The sequence below is a fragment of the Triticum dicoccoides genome, chromosome 2B (genome assembly GCF_002162155.2).
Source record: "Triticum dicoccoides isolate Atlit2015 ecotype Zavitan chromosome 2B, WEW_v2.0, whole genome shotgun sequence".
Classification (NCBI taxonomy): domain Eukaryota; kingdom Viridiplantae; phylum Streptophyta; class Magnoliopsida; order Poales; family Poaceae; genus Triticum; species Triticum dicoccoides.
The window spans coordinates 4,535,269-4,550,289 of record NC_041383.1 but is presented as its reverse complement, the minus strand read 5'-3'; positions in this window follow the sequence as shown (position 1 = coordinate 4,550,289).

Here is a 15,021-nt window from a genome sequence, read left to right as displayed (position 1 = left end):
CACATTCATGCGTCTTCTACCTCCGTACATCATACCTCTACACATCATTATGCCATGGATTCCATGGCCGTCCAACGAGAGAGGATTCCAAGCACTTGACTGCTAAATCGCTCACTAATTAACTACTTCTATTACCAGATATGAATGTTAGCCCCGGTCAAAGGACTCTTTGATGATTAATTAAGGGTCGCGCTAACTGCTACACATGTGGCAGGAAGGGAGACGCACCACACGTCTTTAATATAAACAGATTGCCACGTCATCGCATGCATGCATGCAGGAATTTTTTTTCGATTTTCAGTTTTTAAAATATTTTATCTCTTAAACGAAAAATCCGATTAAAAATCCGTTTTCACCATTAAATCCCTCGCGATGAGATCTTCGAAACTAGATCCCATGTTGATATGTTTTGATGAAATTTTTTTTAGATTAAAAGTTGTCATGTCTATTGCATATGAATTGCCATGATGTTTACACTGAAGTTGCCATGATATGTTTCAGCTATTTTCTTCTACATTTAAAAGTAAATTTTGACATTTATAAAACGGGGAATTAAGAAACTAGACTTGCCATGAACCATAAACTAAAATTGTCATGATACATGCACGTAAAATTGCCATGGTTCATACAAAAAATAATTTTTATGGTCAAAGTACTGGAGTTGCCATCATCAAAATACTAAAATTGCCATGATCTACAAACTAAAATTGCCACATGGCAACTTTAGTTTAAGCCCTATGGCAACTGTAGTGTAAACATGGTGGCAACTTCTGGCAAAAAACAAATCGGCGAAACATATCAACATGGGGTCTAGTTTTGAAGATCTCGTCGAGATGGATTTAATGGTGAAAACGGATTTTTAGTTCGCTTTTTTATTTAAAAGATACAACATTTTTAAGCCGAAAACCAAAAAAAATTCTGCTGATGCCATCTATTCATACGTGGCAAAATGAGTGGTGATGGAGACATATGGGCGATGTGCAAACGCGCACACGTGTGGGCGTTAACATTTCCATTAATTAATCAGCAACAAAGTTCGTACGACTATTATTAACTACTTCCTCTGTAAATTAATACAAAAACATTTAGATCATTAAAATAATGATCTAATTGCTCTTATATTAAATTACGAAGGGAGTAATTTCTAAGATTGCTACTTTGCTGTATCCGGGGCAAAATGGTTGCTAGCTTTCTAGCAAATCCTGCTGTTCCTAACGATCTCGACCGATCCGGCGGTCGCTTCTTGCTAGCAGCAAGTACTGCTGCCTGATGAGGCTGACTGACAGGGACCAGCATCAGGTTCGGGTCGTCGGATGCCCAGGCCTTAAACTGGTGCTACCGCATCACACATGCACTTGTCGTGGCGGCAGTGGGTTAATCACGCCGCTTCGCATCTTTTTACATAGCTTTTCCTCCCTGTAGTCCTCAATCTACCGTTCTAGTGCATGTCTAGCAAACTAAGCCGTGCCCAAGGCAGGCAGATTATAAGACGGCACACACATTCCATTCCATGGAGTGATGTTTGGATTGATTGACCTATCAAGGGCATCAACGCCGTGCAGCTTCGTCAACATCCTCTACTGAGTAATTAGAGCAACTCCAACGGGTTGACGCAAACAGACGACGATTTTGTCTGCTTTTTGTCCATTTGAATTGGCCGCCCGTCCGGCATCTGTCCTGTTTTAGATTTAGGTCGGTTGTGCGCCCAATCTGCCGACCCATATCTGCCGGCGTGGCCGGCTGGCCGCCCTATTTCAACAAATAGCTCATTTTTGCATTGACTTTGCATTCAAACATATAGTCAAATAACATAGCTTCAACCGAATAAAATAGCATAGTATAGTCTTACAAGCCGAATATAAGTAAAAAATATCTCACATGGTTTTGCAAGCGGAATAAATAAGATACATCTATTTGTTGCCAACATGAGCCCATATATGCTCAACCAAATCATTTTGTAGTTGCACGTGAGTTTTCCAATCACACATGTCATGATGAAATTGAGTGAACAGTTCAAACGTTGCCGCTCCTCCATGCTCAGGCACAACATTCTCACCCTGAAACTGAAACCCTTGATCGTACGGACGTTCCGGGCGCCCATCTTCTACGATCATAATGTGTATGATCACACAAGCAGTAATCACCTCCCACAGTTTTTGCATGCTCCAGGCGTTAGCAGGATACCGAAGGATGCCCCATCAAGATTGCAAAACACCGAAGGCACGCTCAACATCCTTCCTAGCACTCTCTTGCTCTTGGGCAAATCTTTTCCTCTTCTCTCCGACGGGGTTGGGGATTGTTTTGACAATAGTGGTCCGCTGAGGATAGATACCGTCACCCAGGTAGTATCCTTTGTCGTAGTTGTAGCCATTGACAGTAAAGTTCATCGGTGGGATGTTGCCTTCGGCAAGCCTAGGAAACATCGGCGAGCGTTGAAGCATGTTGATATCATTGTGTGTTCCAGCCATGCCAAAGAAAGAGTGTCAGGTCCGGAGATCTTGAGACGCCACAGCCTCAAGTATGACAGTGCAAGCCCTGACATGGCCCTTATATTGTCCTTGCCAAGCAGAAGGGCAGTTCTTCCACTCCTAGTGCATACAGTCTATGCTGCCAAGCATCCCTGGGAAGCCCCTGCTGGCATTCATCGCCAACAAACGGGATGTATTTTCAGCAGTCGGCTCTCTCAAGTACTCAAGGTCAAACACAGCAATAACAGCCTTGCAGAACTTATACAGGGACTCTGGGCATGTAGACTCACTCATACGGACGTATTCATCTATGAGATCATCGGGCACTCCGTATGCAAGCATTCCGATGGCGCATGTGCATTTCTGATAATGGGAGAAACCAATCTTTCCAACGACATCCTCTTTGCACTCGAAGTAGTCATGGTAGCCGACCACCTCCTCTCTAATACGGTTGAAAAGATGTCTACTCATACGGAAACGGCGACGGAATTTCTGATATTTGAACAACGGATTTGTTGTATCAAAGTAGTCCTTCCAAAGAAGGAAATGCCCGCTCTCCAGGTTGCGATTCAACGCCGGAAGGTGGCCCGGAATGGAGCCACGGAACGTCGGGCGCTAGCTAATAAGGTGGTGATGGACCAAAACGGCAGCCAGTATCTCCTCCTCGCCATAGGATGATGAATCGTCGGAGTCGCAAAGGAAATTGTGAAAAAAGAACTCGCCAGCGGAGTCCATTTTATACCTTGGCAAACTGTCGAACAACTTGCGGGCGTCGACGGAGAAGACGGCCAGCGAAGGGAGTCGGGGAGCGCACGGACCAGCTAGCTGCCCTGCCTGCGTCCGACGAGCGTGCTGGTGAGGATCTGGCCGGGGACGGCGAGGCGGCTTCTTGGCCGCGGTCGCGGCTGTGTCGGGGTGGGAGCGGGGGTGGGAAGCAGTCGGTTCCCCGGCGGCAAGACGGCGGTGGCGGCAACGTGGGAGGTGGCGGCGGTGCTCAGAGGATGTTGCGGGCGCCGACAGCTGGCAGAGTCACCGGAAAAATGGGCGGCGGCAGCGGCGACGAAGGAGGCGGGCGTGGTTGTTGTTGGATGGGGATAGGTCAATGTGCCACTGACCAGCGGGGCCGGGAAAGGAGAAGGCGAGCATGCACGCGTCCATCTTGTGTCCGCGCCGGCGTAAATCCGGCTTAAAAATGGGCCGGAAATGGGTCGCCCGCGGACGAAAAGTGGACGCGCGTCCATTTGAATCGGCGTGTTAGGCCTACTTTTATGTTTGCGCCGACCCAAACAGACGCTAGCGAACGAAATGGATCGCCTCATTGGAGTTGCTCTTAAGCACTGCTAGCTCGTGTGGGAGAGGTGGCTAGCCCCGTGCGTGCCTCCTCCGTACGCCCGTACACAGGTACATGCGCCGCGAGGTATTGGCGGGCGCGTCATGTTCGTGCGTGCGCGCGTTGCGCCCGACTGTGGCGCCTCACCGTGGAGAGCTACCGAGAGGCCGGGTCATGTATTTCCGTGCGTGCGTGCATGCCATGGACCGCAGAGCTATCGCCTTTCTGTTAGGTCAACTCCAGCGCATGACCCTAAATAAACGTCTGTTTTATTGTGTTTTCATCCGTTTGGAACGGCAATGGAGCAGTTCATGTTCGCTTTTCCGTTGGATTGTCGTTGCGTTCAACACGGGACCGCACCTCAAATCATGTTCGGGGTGAACGTGATTAAAAAAATGCAAAAACTACGGTCCATGTTTGCTTTTCCGTTGGGTTGTCATTGCGTCCAACACGCGACCGCATCTCAAATCATGTCCGGGGTGAACGTGATTAAAAAATGCAGAACTAAAATAAGATGCCGAAAAAAATAAAATAAACGCAAACATAAACATAATTAGGGGTTATGGCCACAAAACGGCCCAGTTCCACAGTTCACGGACAAAATTAACGTAAAAAAACAAAAGAAATCCACCGCCCGCGCGCTCCTGCCGTGCCCGTCGATGTCATGTCCGTCGCTGTCTTCTCAGTGGGCGCCGTTTTCATTGTCGCTGACGAGGTCGACGTAGGCCGGCGGCGTCCAAAGGTGGGATGGCGGTGCCTGATACACAGGAGGTTGCTCGAAGGCGGGAGGTGGCAGCACCACCTCCTCCCGTAGTGACGCCTCCCGCTCCGATGACCACGGCGGCTTGGGGCACCAATTCACGCCCCCACGGCGTCGGCCATCTTCGGGGCCGTGCACGACCAGCTCCACGTCTGGCCCACCAAGCATGGGTGGAACGCGGCGATGGGCTCCTCCTCCAGCACCTCCTCCCTCGTCACATATGCAGCTCCGGCACGGCCACATCGTCGGCGGGCAGAGAGGGCCATCGTGCTTGTCCCTTTACCACGTGTCCCAAAGCTCGGAGTCGATGGCGTACCTCGGGTCGTAGTAGAGGTTGTCTGGCAGGAGGAGGAGGCGGCGCTCGATCTCCTCGCGGCGCGTACGGTCGCTCGTCGGGACCGGCACTCAGTAGGTGGAGAGATGCCAGTTATTGGGGAGGTGCACGTCGCTCCAGGGGAGCAGTGTTCTCGTCTCCCAATAACGTCAGCATACATCCGTGTGGATGTAGTGCCGGTCGCGCTCGCCGGCGGCCGTAGGGACGATGGAGAATGCGGGCGACGTGGGGGCCCTCTGCGGTGCTGATGCGGGTTCCTCTTTGACGCCGCGGCGGCGGCGGCCCGAGGACGAGCCAGCCTCGTGGTCGTGCTTCCCCATGCAGCCGGTGTTCCAGAACCCCATGGCGCCGCGGCGGCCGGCCAATGAGATAGAGGACGGGGATAGGTAGAGCTAGGGTTAGGAAGCATCGGGTTCCAAGGAGGCAGCACGGGCTGGAGTGGGGAGTGTGGACAGTGACCGGTCCATGGCTTCCCAATTAAGTAGGACGGAGACCGTTCGCTGGGCGGATGACAGGTGGGGCCGACCACGCGTGCGCATTAATATCGGCCGGTGGGAGGTACGTGGCCGCCTCCCATGCGGCCCCGGTGCGGACGAGCGACGCGTTCGTTCGTTGTCCGTCGCGACCCAATACCGGCGCATGTTTGCGCTTGAAATGGGTCCACACGGACGCAAAACGGACCAGATGGGTCCAGGTTGTCACGCGCTGGGCCGTGGGATCTGTCTGTTTTGCCCCAAATGGACGGGGCCGGATGGGATGGGGTCGCCCGCTGGAGTTGGCCTTAGGCCCCGTCTCTGCATCTGAATGATGCATGCAGTCATCTTATTAAAACAGTCTCAACGTAGTACAAAATCAAATAAGTATTACAACTCGCAAGCGGAACAAAGAGCAAGGAAATATGTAAATGCTCAAAAGCACACCCGATATGACAGCAGAAAGGACAAGCTCCCTAGACTCCTATCATATTATGCGACTGTCAACCGAACCGGTTGAATATAGCCCGTGCTACCATCTCCCACTGGTTGCACCTAGTAACCAATGGCTCCCTGGAGTCTGTAGGAGTGAGTGAGGATCACGTACGGATCCATGTTGTAGCTCTGAAAATGACCTGCAAGAAAGTTGAAATATGTTGTCTATTAAAAATCATATCGTTCTTGCAATTCCATATAGCCCAAACAAGCGCACATATTCCAATCTGAATACGAGACGCAGTAATATGATCAACCCCAGTTAACCACGTCCCAAATAACGATTCAGTGCTAACTAGAGGGGTAATATTGAAGTCTATATGGATCGTTTTCCAAAGTAATTTCGCGAGAGGGCAATCTATGAATATGTGTTGTATTGTTTCATCATGATCACAAAAACAACAACGTGTACTACCTACCCACCGTCGCTTTAGTAAATTATCTTTATGAGGATCAATTGCTTGTGGACAAACCACATAAAAATTTTAATACGCAAGGGAACCTTAACATTCCAAATATGTATAGATCTCAAGATTGGGCCAGAATTAGTTAAATCCACATAAAAAGATTTCACCGAAAACACTCCGTTTCTAGCCAACTTCTACTGCAATGAATCAGGTTGGTCGGATAATTGAACTTCGATCAATCTCCGTATCAAGTGCACCCATGCATTCCAACGCTCCCCAACTAACGATCGTCTGAACTAAATATTCAAGGATACCGATTGAAATACTGTGCCCACGTAATCCTCCTTACGTTGCACAATATTTTATAGGGTGAGGTATTGTAAGGCTAGTGGCGTCTCCCCTAACCATGTATCCTCCCGAAATCTTGTTGACCTCCCATTGCCAACCAAGAATTTCACCCTACAAAATAATAAATCTTTCGTTTGCATGAGCCCCTTCCAGAAAGGCGAGTCAGTTGGTCTCATGATGACCTGGGCTAGCATTTTCGATTATAAATACTTGTTCCGTAAAATCTGTGCCCACATCCATCCGTCTCTGCCGATAACCGACAAAGGCATTTACTTATAAGACATTTATTCTTAATTTCCATATTTTCAATGCCGAGACCCCCGTAGTCCTTGGGTCGGCATATGATATCCCATCGTGCGAGACGATATTTCTTCTGAGTATCATCTGACTACCAGATGAATTGAGATCGAAAGAAATCTAGTCTCTTTTGCACCCTCTTCGGAACCTCGAAAAAAGATAGTAGGAACATCGACAAACCAGTTAGTACTGGGTTAATGAGCACTAGTCGACCTCCATGCGACATTAGCTTGCTCTTCCAGCAGCTAAGCTTTTTTTCAATTCGATCCTCGATGCACCTCCATTCTTTATTTGAGAGCTTGCGGTGATGAATCGTTATACCCAAATAACTGAAGGGTAAAGTGAAGGAAATATGGCCTAAAGGCAATAATAAAGTTGTTATTTTATATTTCCTATTCATGATAAATGTTTATTATTCATGCTAGAATTGTATTAACCGGAAACTTGATACATGTGTGAATACGTAGACAAAACACCATGTTCCTAGTATGCCTCTACTAGACTAGCTCGTTGATCAAAGATGGTTAAGCTTCCTAGGCATGGACATGAGTTGTCATTTGATAAACGAGATCACATCATTAGTGGAATGATGTGATGGACAAGACCCATCCGTTAGCTTAGCATAATGATCGTTCCGTTTTATTGCTATTGCTTTCTTCGTGTCAAATATATATTCCTCCGACTATGAGATTATGCAACTCCCGGACACCAGAGGAATGCCTTATGTGCTATCAAACGTCGCAACGTAACTAGGTGATTATAAAGATGCTCTACAGGTATCTTTGAATGTGTTTGTTGGGTTGGCATAAATCAAGATTAGGATTTGTCACTCAAAGTATCGGAGAGGTATATCTGGGCCCTCTCGGTAATGCACATCATACGAAGCCTTGCAAGCAATGTAACTAATGAGTTAGTTACGGGATGATGCACTACGGAACGAGTAAAGAGACTTGCCAGTAATGAGATTGAACTAGGTATGAAGATACCAACGATCGAATCTTGGGCAAGTAACATACCGATGATAAAGGGAATAAAGTATGTTGACATTGCGGTTCAACCAATAAAGATCTTTGTAGAATATATGGGAACCAATATGAGCATCCAGGTTCCGCTATTTGGTTATTGACCGGAGAGGTGTCTCGGTCATGTCTACATAGTTCTTGAACCCGTAGGGTCCGCTGATGTCTACTACGCAACCTTCTTCTTGTAGACGTTGTTGGGCCTCCAAGTGCAGAGGTTCGTAGGACAGTAGCAAATTTTCCTCAAGTGGATGACCTAAGGTTTATCAATCCGTGGGAGGCGTAGGATGAAGATGGTCTCTCTCAAACAAACCTGCAACAAAATAACAAAGAGTCTCTTGTGTCCCCAACACACCCAATACAATGGTAAAGTGTATAGGTGCACTAGTTCAGCGAAGAGATGGGGATACAAGCGCAATATGGATGATAGATATAGGTTTTTGTAATCTGAAATTATAAAAACAGCAAGGTAACTAATGATAAAAGTGAGCATAAACGGTATTGCAATGGTAGGAAACATGGCCTAAGGTTCATACTTTCACTAGTGCATGTTCTCTCAACAATAATAACATAACTGGATCATATAACTATCCCTCAACATGCAACAAGGAGTCACTCCAAAGTCACTAATAGCGGAGAACAAACGAAGAGATTATGGTAGGGTACGAAACCATCTCAAAGTTATCCTTTCTGATCGATCTATTCAAGAGTCCGTAGTAAAATAACACGAAGCTATTCTTTTCGTTCGATCTATCATAGAGTTCGTACTAGAATAACACCTTAAGACACAAATCAACCAAAACCCTAATGTCACCTAGATACTCCAATGTCACCTCAAGTATCCGTGGGCATGATTATACGATATGCATCACACAATCTCAGATTCATCTATTCAACCAACACAAAGTACTTCAAAGAGTGCCCCAAAGTTTCTACCGAAGAGTCAAGACGAAAACGTGTGCCAACCCCTATGCATAAGTTCATTGAACCCGCAAGTTGATCACCAAAACATACATCAAGTTGATCACGTGAATATCCCATTGTCACCACGGATAAGCACGGCAAGACATACATCAAGTGTTCTCAAATCCTTAAAGACTCAATTCGACAAGATAACTTCAAAGGGAAAACTCAATCATCACAAGAGAGTAGAGGGGGGGGGGAAACATCATAAGATCCAACTATAATAGCAAAGCTCGCGATACATCCAGATCGTATCACCTTAAGAACACGAGAGAGAGAGAGAGAGAGAGAGAGAGAGAGAGAGAGAGAGAGAGAGAGAGAGAGAGAGATCAAACACATAGCTACTGGTACATACCCTCAGCCCCGAGGGTGAACTACTCCCTCCTCGTCATGGAGAGCACCGGGATGATGAAGATGGCCACCGGTGAGGGATCCCCCCTCCGGCGGGGTGCCAGAACGGGCTCCCGAGAGGTTTTTGGTGGCTACAGAAGCTTGCGGCGGCGGAACGATCTATTATGCTCCTCGATGTTTTTAGGGTATATGGACATATATAGGCGAAAGAAGTCGGTCAGGGGAGCCACGAGGGTGGGGGCGTGCCCAGGGTGTAGGGCTCGCCTCCCTGCCTCGTGGCCACCTTGATACTTCCCTGACGTGTACTCCAAGTCTCCTGGATTGCTTTCGTTCCAAAAATAACTCTCCCGAAGGTTTCATTCCGTTTGGACTCTGTTTGATATTCCTTTTCTTCGAAACACTGAAATAGGCAAGAGAACAACAATTTGGGTTGGGCCTCCGGTTAGTAGGTTAGTCCCAAAAATGATATAAAAGTGTAAAGTAAAGTCCATAAACATCCAAAACGGGTAATATAATAGCATGGAACAATCAAAATTATAGATACGTTGGAGACGTATCATCCGCACGCTTAACGTTCGATGATGATATGTATTATATGAGTTATGTGTTTTGGTGACCGAAGGTTGTTCGGAGTCCCGGATGAGATCACGGACGTGACGAGGAGTTTCGAAATGGTCAATAGGCAAAGATTGATATATTGGAAGGTTATATACGGACACCAGAATGGTTCCGGAAAGATTTGGGAATTTTTCGGAGTACCGGGAGGTTACTGGAACCCCCCGGGAAAAGTTAATGGGCCTCATGGGCCATAGTGGAGAGCAGGAGGCAGGCCACAGAGGTGGCGCCCCCCTGGTGGAGTCCGAATTGGACAAGGGGAAGAGGGCGTGGTGATAACCCGCAAGTGTAGGGGATCGCAACAGCTTTCGAGGGTAAAGTATTCAACCCAAATTTATTGATTCGACACAAGGGGAGCCAAAGAATATTCTTGAATATTAGCAGTTGAGTTGTCAATTCAACCACACCTGGATAACTTAGTATCTGCAGCAAAGTATTTAGTAGCAAAGTAGTATGATAATAAAGGTAACGGTAACAAGAGTAATATTTTTGGGTTTTGTAGTGATTGTAACAGTAGCAACGGAAAAGTAAATAAGCGAAGCACAATATGTGAAAAGCTCATAGGCAATGGATCACTGATGCATAATTATGTCGGATACGATTCCTCATGTAATAGCTATAACATAGGGTGACACAGAACTAGCTCCAATTCATCAATGTAATGTAGGCATGTATTTCGTAAATAGTCATACGTGCTTATGGAAAAGAACTTGCATGACATCTTTTGTCCTACCCTCCCGTGGCAGCGGGATCCTAGCAGAAACTAAGGGATATTAAGGCCTCCTTTTAATAGAGAACTGGAACAAAACATTAGCACATAGTGAATACATGAACTCCTCAAACTACGGTCATCACCGAGAAGTATTCCGATTATTGTCACTTCGGGGTTGTCGGATCATAACACATAATAGGTGACTATAGACTTGCAAGATAGGATCAAGAACACACATATATTCATGAAAACATAATAGGTTCAGATCTGAAATCATGGCAATCGGGCCCTAGTGACAAGCATTAAGCATAGCAAAGTCATAGCAACATCTATCTCAGAACATAGTGGATACTAGGGATCAAACCCTAACAAAACTAACTTGATTACATGGTAAATCTCATCCAACCCATCACCGTCCAGCAAGCCTACGATGAAATTACTCACGCACGGCGGTGAGCATCATGAAATTGATGATGGAGGATGGTTGATGATGGCGACGGCGACAAATCCCCCTCTTCGGAGCCCCGAACGGCCTCTAGATCAGCCCTCCCGAGAGAGATTAGGGCTTGGCGGCGGCTCCGTATCGTAAAACGTGATGAAACTTCCTATTTGTTTTTTTTCTCCGCGAGACGGAATATATGGTGTTGGAGTTGAGGTCGGCAGAGCCTCAGGGGGCCCACGAGACAGGGGGCGCGCCCAGGGGGTGGGCGCCCCCCCACCCTCGTGGACAGAGTGTGGGCCCCCTGGTCTTCATTCTTCCTCCAGTATTTTTTATATTTTCCAAAAAGTGCCTCTGTGGATTTTCAGGACATTCTGAGAACTTTTGTTTTCTACACATAAAACAACATTATGACAGTTCTGCTGAAAACAGCGTCAGTCCAGGTTAGTTTCATTCAAATCATGCAAGTTAGAGTCCAAAACAAGGGCAAAAGTGTTTGGAAAAGTAGATACGTTGGAGACGTATCAACTCCCCCAAGCTTAAACCTTTGCTTGTCCTCAAGCATTTCAGTTGATAAACTGAAAGTGATAAAGAAAAACTTTTACAAACTCTATTTGCTCTTGTTGTTGTAAACATGCAAAGCCAGCATTCAGGTTTCAGCAAATATTATGAACTAACCATACTCACAATAACACCTCGGTCTCACAATTACTCATATCAATAGCATAATCAGCTAGCGAGCCATAATAATAAAACTCGTATGACAACACTTTCTCAAAACAATCATAACATGATATAACAAAATGGTATCTCGCTAGCCCTTTCTGAGACCACAAAACATAAATGCAGAGCACCTTTAAAGATCAAGGACTGACTAAATATTGTAATTCATGGTAAAAGAGATCTAGTCAAGTCATACCCAATATAAACTAATAATAATGAATGCAGATGACAGTGTGCTCTCCAGCAGGTGCTTTTTAATAAGAACGTGACGACTCAACATAAAAGTAAATAGATAGGCCCTTCGCAGAGTGAAGCAGGGATTTGTAGAGGTGCCAGAGCTCTATTTTAAAATATAGATTGAATAACATTTTGAGTGGCATACTTTCACTGTCAACGCAACAACTATGAGATGGTTGTATCTTCCATACTACATGCATTATAGGCAGTTCCCAAACAGAATGGTAAACGTTTATACTCCTCCAACCACCAACAAGCATCAATCCATGGCTTGCTCGAAACAACGAGTGCCTCCAACTAACAACAGCCCTGGGGGAGTTTTGTTTAATTATTTTGATTTGCTTTGATCTTTTTGGATCATGGGACTGGGCATCCCGGTTACCGGCCCTTTCTCGTGAATGAGGAGCGGAGTCCACTCCTCTTGAGAATAACACACCTAGCATGGAAGATATAGGCAGCCCTAGTTGAAACATGAGCTGCTCGAGCATACAAAACAGAATTTCATTTGAAGGTTTGGAGTTTGGCATATACAAATTTACTGGGAACGGCAGGTAAATACCTCATATATGAAGGTATGGTGGACTCATATGGAACAACTTTGGGGTTTAAGGAGTTTGGATGCACAAGCAGTATTCCCGCTTAATACAAGTGAAGGCTAGCAAAAGACTGGGAAGCGACCAGCTGAGAGAGCGACAACAGTCATAAACATGCATTACAATTAATTCACACCGAATACAAGCATGAGTAGGATATAATCCACCATGAACATAAATATCATGAAGGCTATGTTGATTTGTTTCAACTACATGCGTGAAAATGTGCCAAGTCGAGTCACTCAATTCATTCAAAGGAGGATACCGTCCCATCATACCATATCATAATTATTCTAATAGCATGTTGGCACGCAAGGTAAACCATTATAACTCATAGCTAATCAAGCATGGCACAAGCAACTATAATCTCTAAATGTCATTGCAAATATGTTTACTTCATAATAAGATGAATCAGGAACGATGAACTCATCATATTTACAAAAACAAGAGAGGTCGAGTTCATACCAGCTTTTCTCATCTCAACCAGTCCATCATATATCGTCATTATTGCCTTTCACTTGCACGACCAAATGATGTGTATAGTAATAATAGTGCACGTGCATTGGACTAAGCTAGAATCTGCAAGCATTCAACTCAAGAAAGAAGACAAGGTAATATGGGATCTAAGTTAAATAAACAATCATGCATATGAGAGCCACTAAACATTTTCAATATGGTCTCTCGACCCCCAAAGGAATGAAAAGAAAATAAAACTATTTACACGAGAAAGCTCCCAACAAGTAAAAGAAGAACAAGAAATCTTTTGGGGTTTTCATTTTAATTTCTACTACAAGCATGGAAATTAAACTAACTATTTTTTTTGGTTTTTCACAAGGTTTAACAAACACACAAGAAGAAAGCGAGAAAAAGATATTAAACTAACATGGATAATACAATGAAAGAGTATGAGCACCGACGACTAGTGTGTGAACATGAATGTAAAGTCGGTGAGAAATACGTACTCCCCCAAGCTTAGGCTTTTGGCCTAAGTTGGTCTAATACCAAGGACTGCCTGGCTGATATCCGTAGTTGTAGCTGGGGTCGTACTGAGATACAGCAGCAATTGCCTCCTGAGCTGCGGCATGTTGGCGAGCAGCCTCCGCTCTCCCCTCGTGTTCAGCTGCTTCCTCCCTGGTAACAACATATCTTCCTTTTGCCTGGTAATCAAAAAGGAGAGGAGCAGGAAGAGTAACATGGACAGCGTTGCGTCTGTCATAGATTAGTCGATACTGGAGGGATTGTTCATTCCTCCTAAGAAAATGATGGTTGACCATAGTGTCATAATCTAAATAAGAAGGAGGTAACATCATATCCCCCTCTCGTGGGGCTATTCCAAGATAATTTGCCACACGGGTTGCATAAATTCCCCCAAATAAATCTCTACCTCTACCATTATTCTGCAACCTACGCGCAACTATTGCCCCCAAGTATAACCTTTATAACCTAACACAACACTCTTGAGGACACAAAGATCAGGGACACACATATGACATGCTTCGTCTTTACCGTTAATGCATCTACCAATGAAGAGAGCAAAATAATGTATAGCAGGAAAATGAATGCTCCCTATGGTAGCTTATGCTATGTCCCTGGATTCTCCCACAGTAATACTAGCAAGGAAATCTCTAAATTTAGATTTGTGAGGATCATTAATATTAACCCACTGCGGAAGTTTGCAAGCAGTAAAATCCTCTAAGTCCATGGTATAAGATGTATCATAAATATCAAATAGGACACTAGGAGAATTACGCGTAGAGTTATATTTAAACCTCTGCACAAAAGAATCAGTCAATTGATAGTACTAAGGACACTTATCTTGTAAGAAGTCCTCCAGATCAGCATTACGCACATACGCATCAAATTCCTTCTTAAAGCCTGCGTCGACCATAAAATCATCAGATGGCCACTCACAAGCTCGAACATCTGCATTCCTCGGTAATTCAACGTCTTCCTCACATATAGCAATCCTGGGTCCTTTCTTTACTGAGGAACCACCTTGGTACATTCTCCTAGACATAATTCTTTTTTCTGAAAAATTTCTGAAATTTTAGTAACTTCAAAATAAAAGTGAATAAAACTAAACAAGATTGATAGCAACTCCTACAAGTGCCTAGAGCCTATATCATGCATTAGAATTGCTCGGGACCTCATAAATTTAACATGCAAGCTCAAAAACATGGTCACCTATGCAGCAAAAATTTGCAATGAATAAAGCACTAGAACAAAAACTAACTGGACCAATGGAGGAGTCACATACCAAGCAACAATCTCCCAAAGCTGTTTTTGAATGGAGATTTGAGCAAGGAGATCGAAAATCGCAGCAAAATGAGCTAGAACTCGTGCTTGAGCTGGATGGGGATTTTTTTGGGAAGAAGATGCAGTGTGTGGGTGATGGCATAAGTGGAGGGGGGCCACCAGGGGCCCACGAGACAGGGGGCGCGCCCAGGGTAGGTGGGC